We start from the raw sequence: 14,778 nt of genomic DNA, 5'->3' as shown, positions 1-14,778 counted from the left end.
TGCCAAAACCTGTCCACATAAGTTGATATATTTTTTGTGTTAAGCTGTCTAAAGGTAGACCATCGTCAAGTCTTAGATTTGTATTGTGAAGGTAGGAAATGTTTCTTTAAAAGTTTTTTGAACTTTTTCCATGTTGCAGGTCTATGTTCACCTTGTTTGATCACATTCCATCATAAGGCAGCACTTTCGATCAAGTGATTACAAGCACATTTAATTTTATCCTTTTCTGAGAACTTCTTGCCAGAGAAATAGTCATCTAGTTGGCTAATCCAAGCAATGAGAACTTGTGCATCCTTCTTGCCATCATAATTTTGGAAAGTGAATGCCTTTCGACTGATTCGTGAGTCTTTCTTACAATTTTGAGCACGCAATGTAGCTTTAACAGTGTGTCTAACTTGATCACTTTTCTTGTCATCTGAGTCGAAAGAATCAGAAGCATCACTTTTGCGTTTGATATGCTTGACTTGACGCCCTAATTTGCGTCGGAGTTCTCATTCATTAGCAATTTGTTCTCAAAAACGCTAAGAGTTGTTCTTGGACCATGGGCGGAATGGGTAAAGTAGCCATTGCAACCTTTCTTTCTGAATAGTTCCCTTTTTTTGGGGAGAGATGAGGATAGGAATTTTAAAAAAAAAACTTTCTAAAAATTGATTTTAAAGAAGTCCTTGGTTGTGGGTTTTCTCTCTTCGAATTTTTGGTCACAAAAATGCACCCAACAGAGAGAAAGAGAGGTAAATGGTCATGGAATAAGGTATATATATATATATATGTATATATATATATATATGTATATATATATATATATATAAAGTTTGTAGAAAAAAGAGGTTTATCAAAGCTTTAATATTAAAGCTTAAGAAAGCTCTTTTACTAAAGGTTACAACACCTTAGTAGAGTTAAAGAGAAAAGTTTTAATAAAAAGCTTAATAAGTTTTGAGGAAAAAATGCTGCACAGCCCCTTTTTGTAAGCTTTAATAAGCATTGTTAAGCTTTACTGATTAAAGCTTAGTAAGCTTTTATTTAAAGCTTACTAATTAAAGCTTATGCTTATAAGGTTTTCTATGAACTTAAACCCAACGCAGCTTAATCAAAGTTTAATGAAAGCTTAACTGAAGCAAATCGGCGCATGACCAGTCCTGTAGCGCAGCGCGAGCGAGAGAGAGAGAGGGAGATAGCGCGTGCTCGCTGCTACCTGTTAGCCGTCAAAGAAGAGGAGATAATATATATAAATTCAAGGTTGCCCACAAGCTTGGGTAAAGAATTTTGCGCCCATCCCTCAACTAAGGAGGAAATAAAAAAAATAAAAACCAAAAATAATTTTTGAAAAACAGTTTCTCTGAACAATCCTCATCAGTCTATGATGGAATTCTTGAGATTGAAGTAGTTTAACAATCTGATTATGCTCCTCTCTTTGCTGATTCAGGAAGGTGGTTTAATGGTTTTTGGAAACCACTAATGGTTTTCCACTTAGTTTTACCCTTTTGTCAATAGATTGATTACCCAATGGTTAAAAACAAGCCTTCTTTCAACCATTTCAACCATGCATAAAAATAAATCCATAAACTTATTAAATTCAAAAATATTAGCAAAATCACCTCTATTTTTGTCTCTTTCACCTCTTTGTCCACGCCTTCAAGGAGATTAAAACCGCCTTCAAGAAGATTAAAACCAAAGCTCTGATACCACTAGATACCACTACTTTCACGGGACCCTTTAATCTTCTTGAAGAAATAATTAAAAACTCATAATTTAATATATCAAAAATTAAAAACAAAGACTTTGAATTAAATGGAAAAACAAATCACATAGCATAACATAAGGCAAGAGAAAGAATAACATCACCATGAACACAAGATTGGGTGCAATCTCCTCCCCTACCCGTATGGCTCCACTCCCACAAGCGATATTTAGATCATATTAATAAATTTAGCCCTTGGAGCCATAAATAGCATAGCTTTTTTCAAAATTAGGCTGCTTTTTACAAAATTAAACTTTAGTCCAATGCTTTTAAGGCATTTCATAAAAAATAAACCTTGCCCAATATATAATTGCTAATGGGCCTAGTTACATAAATGACTATGTGCACATTTACACCTATACATTAATCTTGTTCCCATTTGCATATTCCATTAAACTGAATCCCGCACAAATTAAATTAAATATATTTTTGTAAGATTATTAATTCATCAAAATATATACCTATAACAGGCTACTTTGGTCATAAGAGTAATGTGAAAGATGCTCCAAGGGTTTCTAAGAAGATAGTTTACTTTCTATGTGATGAATGGGGAGTACAAGGTGTTAACCTAAGACAATCTCTTCTACTCCTCAAGGGTAACTTGAAATCCACATTCGATGTTATCATCCTTAGTGATAATTGTGTGTGAGAAATAACCCTACACTTAGACATCTTGGACTTTAGCTTCTAGCACATTCATTTTCCTAGGAGTGAGCATAGGTTAGCCTAAAGATGCCCAAATTATTCCCAAAACAGTAATGTGAGTAGCGTTAAGACTAATCACTACCCCTTTTTGGTGAATTTTTTTGTCCACTATGAAATTTAACTAAATGTTGATGGGATCCTTTCAGGTTCATTTATTTGATCCTCAACCCTCAGCTCATACTCTCCTTCGGAGCTTTCAGATCTATAGTTATGCGTTGAGGGTTGATCAAGGGTTTGAAGGTCATTATTAGGGTCCACAACACTAATTGTGTACAAAGATGTATATTGTTCACCCCTTCCCATTGGTTGTGTTGACAATTTCGATTTCTTTTACTTTTAGCTTATCATCTCGTAATAAGCCAATGTTATTGTTAGGCCTCCGTACAACACATTGAGTTTTCTGTAGTTTGCTTATCTCAAGGGTTGAATTTCATTTGGTAGAACTGGCTCATTTTCAAAGGGAAATTAATAATCTTTCATTTTGTCTTGTTTCCCTAGTGTGTAATCTTCTATTTTGGGAAGTTGATGGGGAGGAGTCAAAGGGTGACTCTGTCCACCAATCTCACATGCTCTACCATGTTTCACCCTCGGAATAAGTTATAATCAATACTTCTTCATTTGGTTGGAAATATGTGCATGCTTCTAATCCCTTATTCTCCTCTATGGTGGCACATGAAATTTTTATTTTGGATTTCTTTGTATCCCTACATGTAGCACTTGCATCCGAGTCTCTTTGTCTCTACTAGAAAAACATTTTTTTTGCTAGCATTATCAATAGCTTCACATGCAATTTTTTATGTTCTTGTGCAGAGTGGATGTTCTTGAGAGTTGACTTGAGTTTCTTTGGTGAGATTGTTTTGATTTTCCTATCCACATTTGAGATCTCCACCTTTTTCTTGTCCTTGCTTTTTGGTTTTTCAAGTTTCTAGATCCCTTTTCTGCAGTTGAGCTTCTGGTTGGTTTGAGGCTTATTTATCCCCGTATAGTTTCCATTTCAATTTTTGGGATTCATTCTTCAATTTTCAATCCTAACCATTGGTCTAATGTGTCAAAATAGTTTCTTTGACTCATTTTGAAGTCTCAACATTAGTAGGTTTTGTTCTGGTTGTTGGCACCTTAGCTCGCAGCCATCGTGTTAACACATTTACTAGTGCGGTGGTTTAACTGCCCATATGCACACTAAAAACATTGAGTGATGTTGATTCTATTGTGTTTTGAATTGCTATGTTTAGTTTCAGACAATCTTTAAACAAGATGTGTAACACGCATTGCTCACATGTAGGGGTTTCAAAGTGTTGTAAGTTTGCTGAAGATGGGGTATTCCACATAGGGCAATCTACTATCGTGTGTGGTCCACGACGATAAAGCACTAGAGTGACGGTCTTGTTCTCATCTTTAACAATTCTACCCCTTGCGTGGCCTCATTCTAGGCTAAGGACACCATACTTTCTAATGTGAGTTCTTGGAATTTTAGGGTTTGAGGGTTTTATGTCTTACGTTTATTCATTTGTGTCATATTTGGTTGAGTTGAATGTGCGGCACTGTTTCACCAATGTTGGTGCACAACTTGTGTTTGTGATAAATTTAGTTTGATTGCACAAACTATAGGATAGAGTTTGGGTTCATGGCTTTGTTTACAATGATTACAATAAAAAAGCATTGGCTTTATTCCCCCAGGTGGAAGAGGTTTTAGACTTTGTTGATGTTTAGCTCCTTTTTCATCTTGGATTCGCTTCCCATAAAAGTAGTGCCAAGTTGTTGAGCGATGAGATCCAAAAGAAATTGTTTATAACCCTTTGTCTGGTTGAGGGATTTCCCACTTCCATGTCATCATCCAACATGCATGTTGTTATCCAATGAAATAGCCTCTTTGCAACATTGTTCAAAGGTCTCAAGATTTGATACAAGGATTAAATTGTGCAACCCATTTTTCTTTAGCCCCATTATAAAACATCATTTCAATTCAATATCATTTAAGTATTCCCAAGGTTCACACTATGAATCCAATATCATTTAAGTATTCCCAAGGTTCAATATCATTTAAGTATTCCCAAGGTTCAATATCATTTAAGTATTCCCAAGGTTCACACTATGAATCCAAATTTTTTATCCAGTGGATAAACTCTGGTACGGTTTCATCAATTTTCCACTCAATTAAGTAAAGTTCACGTGATGCACACCACCATCAGTGGCCTTGCCTTCACAACCCATAGATGAAAGTTGCCTTTAAAGTTCTCAAGTTCACTTTGATTTCGGGACATAGTGTGTTAATCCATCAACTGGCTTTTCCCATTAAGCATAATGTGAAAGATTAAACCTTAGAAAGGCAATGAATAGCTTCAAAAGCATCACAACATTGTTCAAACACTTGCATGAACTCATATGCATCTGTGCAACCATCAAATTTATTCATATATTTGGATATTTCCCATAAAAGAGGTTTAAGGGCTTGAGATATGCGTAACTCCTTTTGCGCATGGGACATCTTATGTGCGACCCCCTTCCTAAACTATTATGCACAATTTTGGTCCAATGTGGGTATGAAGTCCCTAAGGAGTGTGAAGCCTCAATATGTGGCATAGGTATCAATGGCTACCTATGGCTAGCTTGAAGGTGTAAAATGAGACATCTACATGTGTAAGGGTAAGCTTTGAACTCCTAGACTAGCTATTCTTCCCTCTTTTGACCTTGTTCTTACAAGCCTCTTGGCTAAGGAGCTCCCTTTTCTCTCAGTTTTCTAGCATCTAGGATCCCTTAGTTTTGAAAGTCACGCATGCCTTTGAGATACCTCTAGGTGACAGAGTTAAAACTTAAACTTGCATTAATATTTCATAGAAAATGCAATTATAAGATTTTTGGGTGTAGCACTTGTTGATGAGGTCAGTTTGTACCCCTAGATGACAAAGATTAGACTTCTCGGTGCAAAACAAGGTCTTTGGAAGCTTTCATATAGGTTGAGATTCTTGAGCCAAAGTGCAAGCTTGTACCATCTCAAAAGCTTCTCCCCACTCCCTTTTACTATTTTAGGCTCCATCTACCTTCTTTTGATCTTGTTCTTGTACCGTGATTTTGTAGGTTTTTGTTTTCACAATTGTGTTGCAGGTTTACTCGTACAGCATGATTTTAGTCGTACACTACTGATTTTTACCATGATTGCAGAATCACACTGCTTGTACACCATGATTTATTTGTACGCAGTGACTATAGAATTACGCCACTCATATACTGTGATTTGTTTGTACGTTTGTGATTGCAAAGTCACATCGCTCATATGCCATGATTTGGTCGTGTGATGTCATGATGAATGCTAAATCATACCACTCAAGATAAGATCCGTTTTATTATTTTTGGCCTTGTATTGCCAAAACATTTGGCGAGAATCTAAGGAAGATAATCATGGGCATGATAATGGCGGTCGTGATTTTGTAGGTTTCACCTGAAAATGTGATTTTGAAATTTGTTTTGTTGGGAAGTTTTTTTAATGTTTTTTCTTTACCAGACTGTTTAGTATGGGTCTCATAAGCATGAAGATCAAGAATTTGTGTTCACAATAATGGATCCCAATCTACCCTCTTAACTCTAATTTTTTATGATATTTGTCTTGACTTCACTAATAAAAAAACTAGTGTATTAGTGAAAGTTAGCAAAAATCAAGAGTTTTGTTTTATTTTTCATGATATTTTTTACTGATTAAGCTATCGAGTATGAATGCTAACATGCTAATGCAATCAAATATAAAAAAAACCTAGATAACATGAAAATAGTAAGCATCTAAGCTCTATGTTAACACATAAAAGAGAGCAAAAAGAACAAAAAAATCACATATTTTTCACATAAATATCCATCAAATCCTACTTTCGAACATGGATCTCCACTATTCAAGAGTATGAGCAATGGGTAAAATATAGATTAGAGAAAAACATATGATAAAGCCAAGGGATTTCTCCTTGGCATTAGCACCAAAAATGTTAAGGCTAAGAGAGAGCTTCAAGAAGGAAACCACTCACCTCTACTCAACTCCACATGCCGTGGCGATATTTTTAATGGCCTAGCTCATAACCCTTGAGGTTTCCAATCTCAACATGGGCACTCGTCAGGTCTCCAATCTCAACATGGGCACTCGGGGGGTTCACCTAAAAATAAATACTCACATAAGATGAAGAGTGAACTAAGGACCAAAAAAAATAGTTAAAAATTTGATTTTGACACCTCAGAGTGGGAATTCCCCCTCATGAAGGAGGTGCCTTTTTTCTCATCATTACTTTCCAATTTTAAATCAATTAAGTGAGATATTTTATCTCTCCTCTATCCTATTTCAAGTCTAGTTCCAAAAAGTAAGCTGAACTGACCCAAAAATGGTCAAAAATTGACCAAACTAATCTGGAAAATTCTAGAATCAGTTAACTTGGTTTGAGGCTCACTTTTTCCTATAAATATAAGCCTCCCCCTTTGTAAAAGCTTAATGGTGTTTTATGCATTGTTACTCTACTTCTACCGAGAGCCAATTACATTGAATTCACTTGATAATTCAATTGTTTTTTACTAAATCCTCTAACTAAATCCTCTACAAAGAAATTGGTGGCCACCCTTGCAAACAAGAGTAGAACCCTCAATCCCTCAAGCCGCCAAAGGAAAGCTCACAAAACTCCATGTAAGCTAAAAAGTCTACTTTTTAATTTCAAATCTATGGTTTTCTGATGTCTTTGCTTTTTTTAGTTGATTAAACTGAATCCTGATATTATGCCTTGATGAAAAGGCTACCCCCTTCTCTTCCGTAAGAATTCAGCCTTTCTTTATCCTAGAATGAGTAACAAATAAATTGATTAAACTTTTCTTATTGTTTACTCTCTAGAAAGTGAAAATTAAGTAGATTAGAGTACTTTACTTCAAATTGGGATTAATTTTAAATTGAAAATAGAATGTAAAAATTTAAAAATGGTCAGTCATACAAAGGAGGTTATGGCAAAATTTTCTTGAGTTTTTTGGGAAATAAAGTTTATTTTTATGTTATTCTAAAAGAGTAATTCCCACCATTTGTGCATTCTAAAAGAAATAATTTTTTTTACTTCATGTACATATTCACCTATGAATATGCATGGATATCATTGATATTAATTATTGAATTTAATTTCTATACATAGAAACATGCATAATGAAAATTTTTATTATAAAAGTGTTGTTTTCATTGAATTTAATTTCTATGCATAATAGAAATTTTTATTATAGTGTTGTTTTCATTGAATTTAATTTCTATGCATAGAAAGATGCATAATGGAAATTTTCATTTATAAAAGTGTTGTTTTCATTGAGTTTAATTTCTATGCATAGAAAGATGCATAATGGAAAATTTTATTATAAATGTTGGAATTAGAATTGCAGGAAAGCACACAAAGCTTGGAGAAGAAGAAGCAAGAATGCACACAACACACAGTGTATTAGATTGTGTCAATGTACAAAGATAAGTTAGCCCTAGAATGAGACGTATATACAAGCTGGGGGAAAAAACCTCCTAAGAAGGGAAAAAGTGCCTCGACGGTCCTAAGTGTGTTCACACACATCACTACCTATATATATGGCAAAAAATCCCCCTGGGAGTGATGGTGTGAACGAGAGCTGGCACTCATGTATAGGGAAGTGCCATGCTTGAAGTAGATCAGTCCACAAAGGGGAGCAAGCCCAAAGCTTTGCGAAAAGCTTCAAACTTCTCACGAGGAAGTGCCTTTGTGAAAAGATCGGCGAGGTTGTCCTGTGTTGGCACATATGCCAAGCTGACTTCTCCTGCTGAGAGTCTCTCCCTGACATAGTGATAATGCACCTCAATGTGCTTTGTGCGAGCATGAAAAATTGGGTTTCTCGCAATAATTACCAATGCGCTCTGACCTGTCAGTGTAGAGGTGGCAGACTCCTGTCCAACACCCAAGTCAGCCATAAGCCGTCTGAGCCACACACACTCAACCGTAGCTGTGAAAGCTGCCCTGTACTCAACTTCACAACTAGAAGTGGCCATAGTAGGTTGCTTCTTGCTTAACCAAGATATGCATGAGCTACCGAGCATGAAACAAAAACCACTTGTGGACACCACTTGTGGACACTCTTGTGTCATAGCAACCAGCCCAATCTGAGTCCGAAAAAGCATGTAAATCTGGCGGCAACGATCCCCCCTTGGGATAAAACAACCCAAGATGTATGATACCACTCAAGTAGCGAAAGATGCGTTATGCATAAACCTGCTCACCTGTGAGACTGCAAACTGAATGTCCGGCCTCATAATGCATACATAAATGAGGCAACCAACAACTGTCTGATAGAGTGTGACATCAAAGTGATCTCCAACATCATCATGAAGACTCAACTCCAAACCTATCTCCATTGGAGTAGCAATAGGCTTGCAGTCTTCAAAACCAAATCTCTGCAACAATGTCTCAATATACTTTGTCTGACACAAAGCAATACCTCCATCACACGGCTTAAATTGTATCCCCAAATAATGGTGCAAATGTCCCAAATCTGACATCTCAAAAGAGGCATTCAAATCAGCCTTAAAATCAGCAATATGACTCTCATTTGGTCCTGTGATGAGCAGCATGTCATTGACATAGAGAGCAATGATTAGATGTACATCATCCACATGTTTAACCTATAGGATGTAATTTATAAGGATAGGGCTGAAAATGAGCAGGCTAGAGGTATGCCTAAATGGCTGGTGCAAACCTTGCATGATAGTAAAATTGATGCACCTATTTCTAGTCGTACTCGTTTAGGTTTTCAGCGTGCCTCTTATGCATCAGATTGTTATGCTTTGGCTATGTCTAGTATGTGTGAAGAGGAAGAACCTCTTTCATTTGATGAGGCACAAAAATAAATAAATTGGTTGGCTACAATGCAAAGTGAATATGATGCTATAATGAAGAATGGTACATGGTCTTTGTGTGATTTGCCTATTGGTAAAAAGGTCATTGGATGTAAGTGGGTTTTTAAGTTGAAACGAAAGCCAGATGGCAATGTTGATCGCTATAAGGCTAGACTTGTTGCAAAGGGTTATGCTTAAGAAAAGGGCATTGATTTTGATGAGACCTTTGCTCCCACTTGACGTATGACTACCATTCGTAACATTTGTGCATTGGTAGCTCATAATGGTTGGAATGTACATCAGTTGACATAAAGACAGTGTTCTTGAATGGAGATTTGCATGAGGAGGTGTATGTATCGCAGCCTCGTGGTTTTGTTCAAAGAGGGTAGGAAAACAAAGTGTGTAGGTTGAAAAAGGCTTTGTATGGTTTAAAGCAAGCTCCACGAGCTTGGTATGAAAAGATACATGCATATTTGACTGTACATGGTTTTCAGAATAGTCCAACAGAAAGCACTTTGTATCTCCATCAGAAATAGGTTGATCTATAATGTCGTTTGAAATCTGCATAGGCTGAATATCTACCTCATTAGGACTTACATTTGAATTCCCACCTGTAAACAAAGGCAACAATGTATCAAATACATCCCGTGAGCTCACACCTGTCTCTTTGGTACATGATAACAAATGCTGCACAACATCTTCCACAAAAACAACATCTCGACTAATCAAGATACGCTTTGACTGTGGATGATAAAATCTGTAACCCTTGCTCTCCACACTGTAACCAATAAAAATGCATTTGACAGCCTTATCATCCAATTTTCTACGTTGTTACACAGGCACTAAAGTATAGGCTAAGCAACCAAAGACACACAAGTGACCAATAAAAGGCTTCCTACCATGCCAAGCTTCGTATGGAGTAACATATTGCAAGGCCTTAGTGGGACACCTGTTGAGTACCTATGCAGCACATATGACAGCCTCAAGCCAAAATGCATGTGGCAAAGCTTGGCTCTTGACCATACATTGTGCCATCTCCATAAGTGACCTGTTTTTCCTCTGAGCAACACCATTTTGGTGAGGGGTATACGGCACTGTACATTGGTGTTTTATCCCGTGACTAGCCAGAAATGCATCAAACTCTTTAGACATGTACTCCCCCCCTCGATCAAAACGGAGGGTTCCCACAGTACAATTGGATACATTTTCAACCATAAGCAAAAACTGTTTGAAGCACAAAAACACTTTGGACTTTGTGTTGAGTGGATATACCCATGCATGCCTTGAGTAATCATCAATGAAAGTCACGAAGTACAAGTGTTTACCAAATGACGGAGTTTGCATAGGCCCACATACATCACTATGTACAAGTTGCAATTTGCGAGTGGTCCGCACAGACCCATCCTTTGGGTGCCTCAAGAGGGGGCAATGAAGCAACCATATCAAATTTCTGCAAACGCAGCAAACTAGCAAAGTTCAGATGACCAAAACGAGCATGCCGTAGTTTTGTATCTGAAACTGCGTTTTCATCAGAAACTGCATTTGCTGAATCTTCCACACACTTGTCATAAGAATTGAGCCTATACAACCCACGAAACAAGGTGCTAGATGCAATAATCGTATCACTAACTACAAGTCCAAGTCTAGCAAGCGCAGAGAGACAGACAATAGATTCTTCTTTATCCCTGGCACATACAAAGCATCTGAAAGTGTGAAAGCGCTGCCATTTGCAGCAGTAAGCATAATTTTACCAATGCCCTTCACTGGGTAAGAAGCATTATTGGCACATGTGACAGTATTCCCATTAGGGACAGCCTTAAGACAAGTGAACATATCATGATGCGAGGTAATGTGCTTTGTAGCACCACTGTCAAAATACCATACATCAGAGTCAACAAAAACTGCCAACAAACATGCATCATGTACAGATGGGTCATACTAGCAATACACACTAAACACCCATTCTCTATCCTACACAACATTTGCAGAATCTGCATTTGTAGAAGCATCCACTATTGTGGCTGCATTTGACTCTTTCTTCTTTGCCTCTTTAGCCTTTAGCTTAGGGCAATTCCTAATGACATGATCAGTTGCCTTACAAGAGTTGTACCTGATTTTTTTCTTGCCTTTATCAAGAGCTTTCTCAGACCTATTGTTGCTACTTGTGGAAGGAGAAGAAGTAGCAGACCTACTAATAGGAGAAGAAACAGTGGAAGGGGCTACCTTACCACTTCTTCTCTGTTGGGTAGCACAGCAAATGCCTGATCAACTGGACGCTGCCTAGCCTTGTTTTGCCTGGATTGCACTTCTTGCAAGAGCTTGTTGACTAAAGTATCATACTTGACAACATCAGATCTGTCCTCAGTAACAAGTCTCCACGTGGAAGCAAAAGTCTTATATGACTCAAGTAAAGCATCAAGAGAACAGTCTTCACAAGAGAATGATCAGGAATAATCTCACCTACAGAAATCAACTGTTCCTTGAGATCTTTAATCTTAGCAAGAAAAACATTCATGTCATCATCTTCTTGCATAATCTTTGATTCTATCTCTTTACATAGGTAAGAGATTTTTGCCTCGTTACGACCTGCATACAAACCTGCATACAAACCTGCATACAAACCAGCTAGAATATCCCAAGCCTGTTTTGCTGTTTTAGCTGAACAAATATGTGGAGTGATGTTGCATTTAACAGAAAGTGCAATCAAGGCATGACCCTGCACATCTTTACCATCCCAAACGAGCTTGTTCAGCAGTGGGGTGGGTAAAACAGCAGCAGCAACAGTAGAGCTGCTAGAACTTGCAACATCCTCAACAGATCCTACATCCACAGAACCTGGACGTACATCCATACCCTGCACAATCTTCCACACTCCTTTTGCAACCAAAACATGCTGCATCATGTATGCCCAAAGTGTGTAGTTGCTGTCTCCATCCAATTTGTCATCAGCAGGACAACATGCAAAATACATCATTGCTGTTTTATCAGCCATGGCCACCACTGACTGAAACGGATGCAAAAGCTACTTCTAATGAAGCAAAGGTTAAATAGAAAACAACTCGTGCTATGTAGCACGGTCCATAATAGAATACGTATGCTTGTTTTGCAGAAAACTGCACTGTCGAAATTTTTGCACAAAATGATGAAAACACCTGTACATAACTTGTAATGCAAAAACGGAGCCTGAAACGACCTCAGATGCAATTTTTGAGAATGTAAGGCCGTGCGGGCTTATCTACAGAGTGCAAGCGCTCGTGAAAGCTGACCTCAATCGGAGAACGTGAGTCGTAGGGTACTAGCGACGTAGCCCTAGGAGCCGATACCTGTTTTGATACCAATTGTTGGAATTGGGGTCGCAAGAAAGCACACAAAGCTTGGAGAAGAAGAAGCAAGAATGCACACAACACACAGTATATTAGATTGTGTCAATGTACAAAGATAAGTTAGCCCTAGAATGATGTGTATATACAAGCCGGGGGAAAAAACCTCCTAAGGAGGGAAAAAGTACCCCGATCGTCCTAAGTGTGCTCACACACCACTGCCTATATATATGGCAACAATAAAAGTGTTGTTTTCATTGAATTTAATTTCTATGCATAGAAAGATGCATACAGGATTTATTTTTATTTCAAAAGTGTTATTTTCATTAAAATTAATTTTATGCATAGAAAGATGCACAAAGGATTTATTTTTATTTCAAAAGTGTTATTCTCATTAAAATTGATTTTATGCATCGAAAGATGCACAAAGGATTTATTTTTATTTCAAAAGTGTTATTCTCATTAAAATTGATTTTATGCATAGAAAGATGCACAAAGGATTTATTTTTATTTCAAAAGTGTTATTCTCATTAAAATTGATTTTATGCATAGAAAGATGCACAAAGGATTTATTTTTATTTCAAAAGTGTTATTCTCATTAAAATTGATTTTATGCATAGAAAGATGCACAAAGGATTTATTTTTATTTTAAAAGTGTTATTCTAATCAAAATTGATTTTATGCATAGAAAGATGCACAAAGGATTTATTTTTAATTCAAAAGTGTTAGTCTCATTAAAGTTGATTTTTATAGATGCATAAAGAAATTCTATATCAAAATTAGAATTTTCTCAAATTCTATGTTTAAATTCTATGAAATGATGTGAATCAGAAAGATGTGAATGAAGGGATGAATAGATGTGATGTGAATACATGTGATGACATGTGAGGTGAATAGATGTGATGAGATGTGTGATGTGAATCAGATAAATGTGCATGAATGGATGGATGGATAAGATGTAAAGAGGGGTGAAGAGATGTGATGTGAATCAGATAAATGTGAATGAATAGATGAGATATGATGTCATGTGAAAATCAGGATGTAAATGAATGATATGGGATGTGAAAATCAGGATGTAAATGAATGATATGGGATGTGAGTGGATGTATGTGAATGTATGTAAATGTATGTAAAAGAATGTGAGTGGATGTATGTGAATGTATGTAAAAGAATGTTATGTGGATGTGTATGCGAAAGAATGTGATGTGATGAAAAGAGATGTGATGTGACATGAATATATAAGGATGTGTATGTGAAAGAATGTGAATGTGATGGATATGAATGAATGTGAATGTGATGGATATGAAAGAATGTAAATGTGATGGGGATATGAATGAATGTGATGTGAATCAAGATAGATGTGAATGAATGAGATGTGAGGTAAAATGAGTGAGATGTGATGTGAGTGAATGTGATGTGGTCTGAATGGATGAGATGTGATGTGAGTGAATGTGATGTGGTCTGAATGGATGAGATGTGAATGAATGTGATGTGATGAGATGTGGATATGTGTAGATGCGAGTGGATGAGATCTAATGTGGATAAATGAGAAAAGATGTGATGAAATGGAAAATGATGTGATAAGAATGGGAATACATATGAAATAAATGAGAATTGATGTGGAACAATGTGGAAAGACGAGGGTTCGTTATAGAAACTGTATTTATGACCTGTTTTTAACTGACTGTTTTATGTCAAGAATACTGGGGAAGCATTTTGACCATCTTGTGAATGAGGTCGTGGAGACCTAATCTGTTAAAGTTACAACAGCTGACGGCGGAGAGTCAATGGAGGACATCTCATGTAGCAAGGTCGGCCGAGGTCTTGACCAGCCTCGGTTCAATTAAAATGGTGAGCTTCCGGTACGGTGGATGAGGGACCAAGGAAGCGTCCTATGACTGACCAATCTAAAGAACCCTAGAATCAGTTGAATCTAAAATCGGATTTGAATCATAAATAAAGGGACTTAACAAGAATTTTCATATTGATAGGAGCATGGATCGAGGTCATCGTGGTAGAAATGATAACCCCCAACTCGATGAGGAAGAGCTCGACTTGGATATCGTAAAACTCTTCATAGATTGCAGCCTGGACCTTTCAAGGGTGAAGGGGAAAACTTGGGTGAGGCTGTGGAAAAGTGGATCGAAACAATGGAAGAGTACTTC

The sequence above is a fragment of the Cibotium barometz genome, chromosome 8 (assembly GCF_041138505.1).
Source record: "Cibotium barometz isolate CiBa-2024 chromosome 8, ASM4113850v1, whole genome shotgun sequence".
NCBI classification, from domain to species: Eukaryota; Viridiplantae; Streptophyta; class Polypodiopsida; order Cyatheales; family Cibotiaceae; genus Cibotium; species Cibotium barometz.
Note: the sequence above shows the minus strand (reverse complement) of the source record.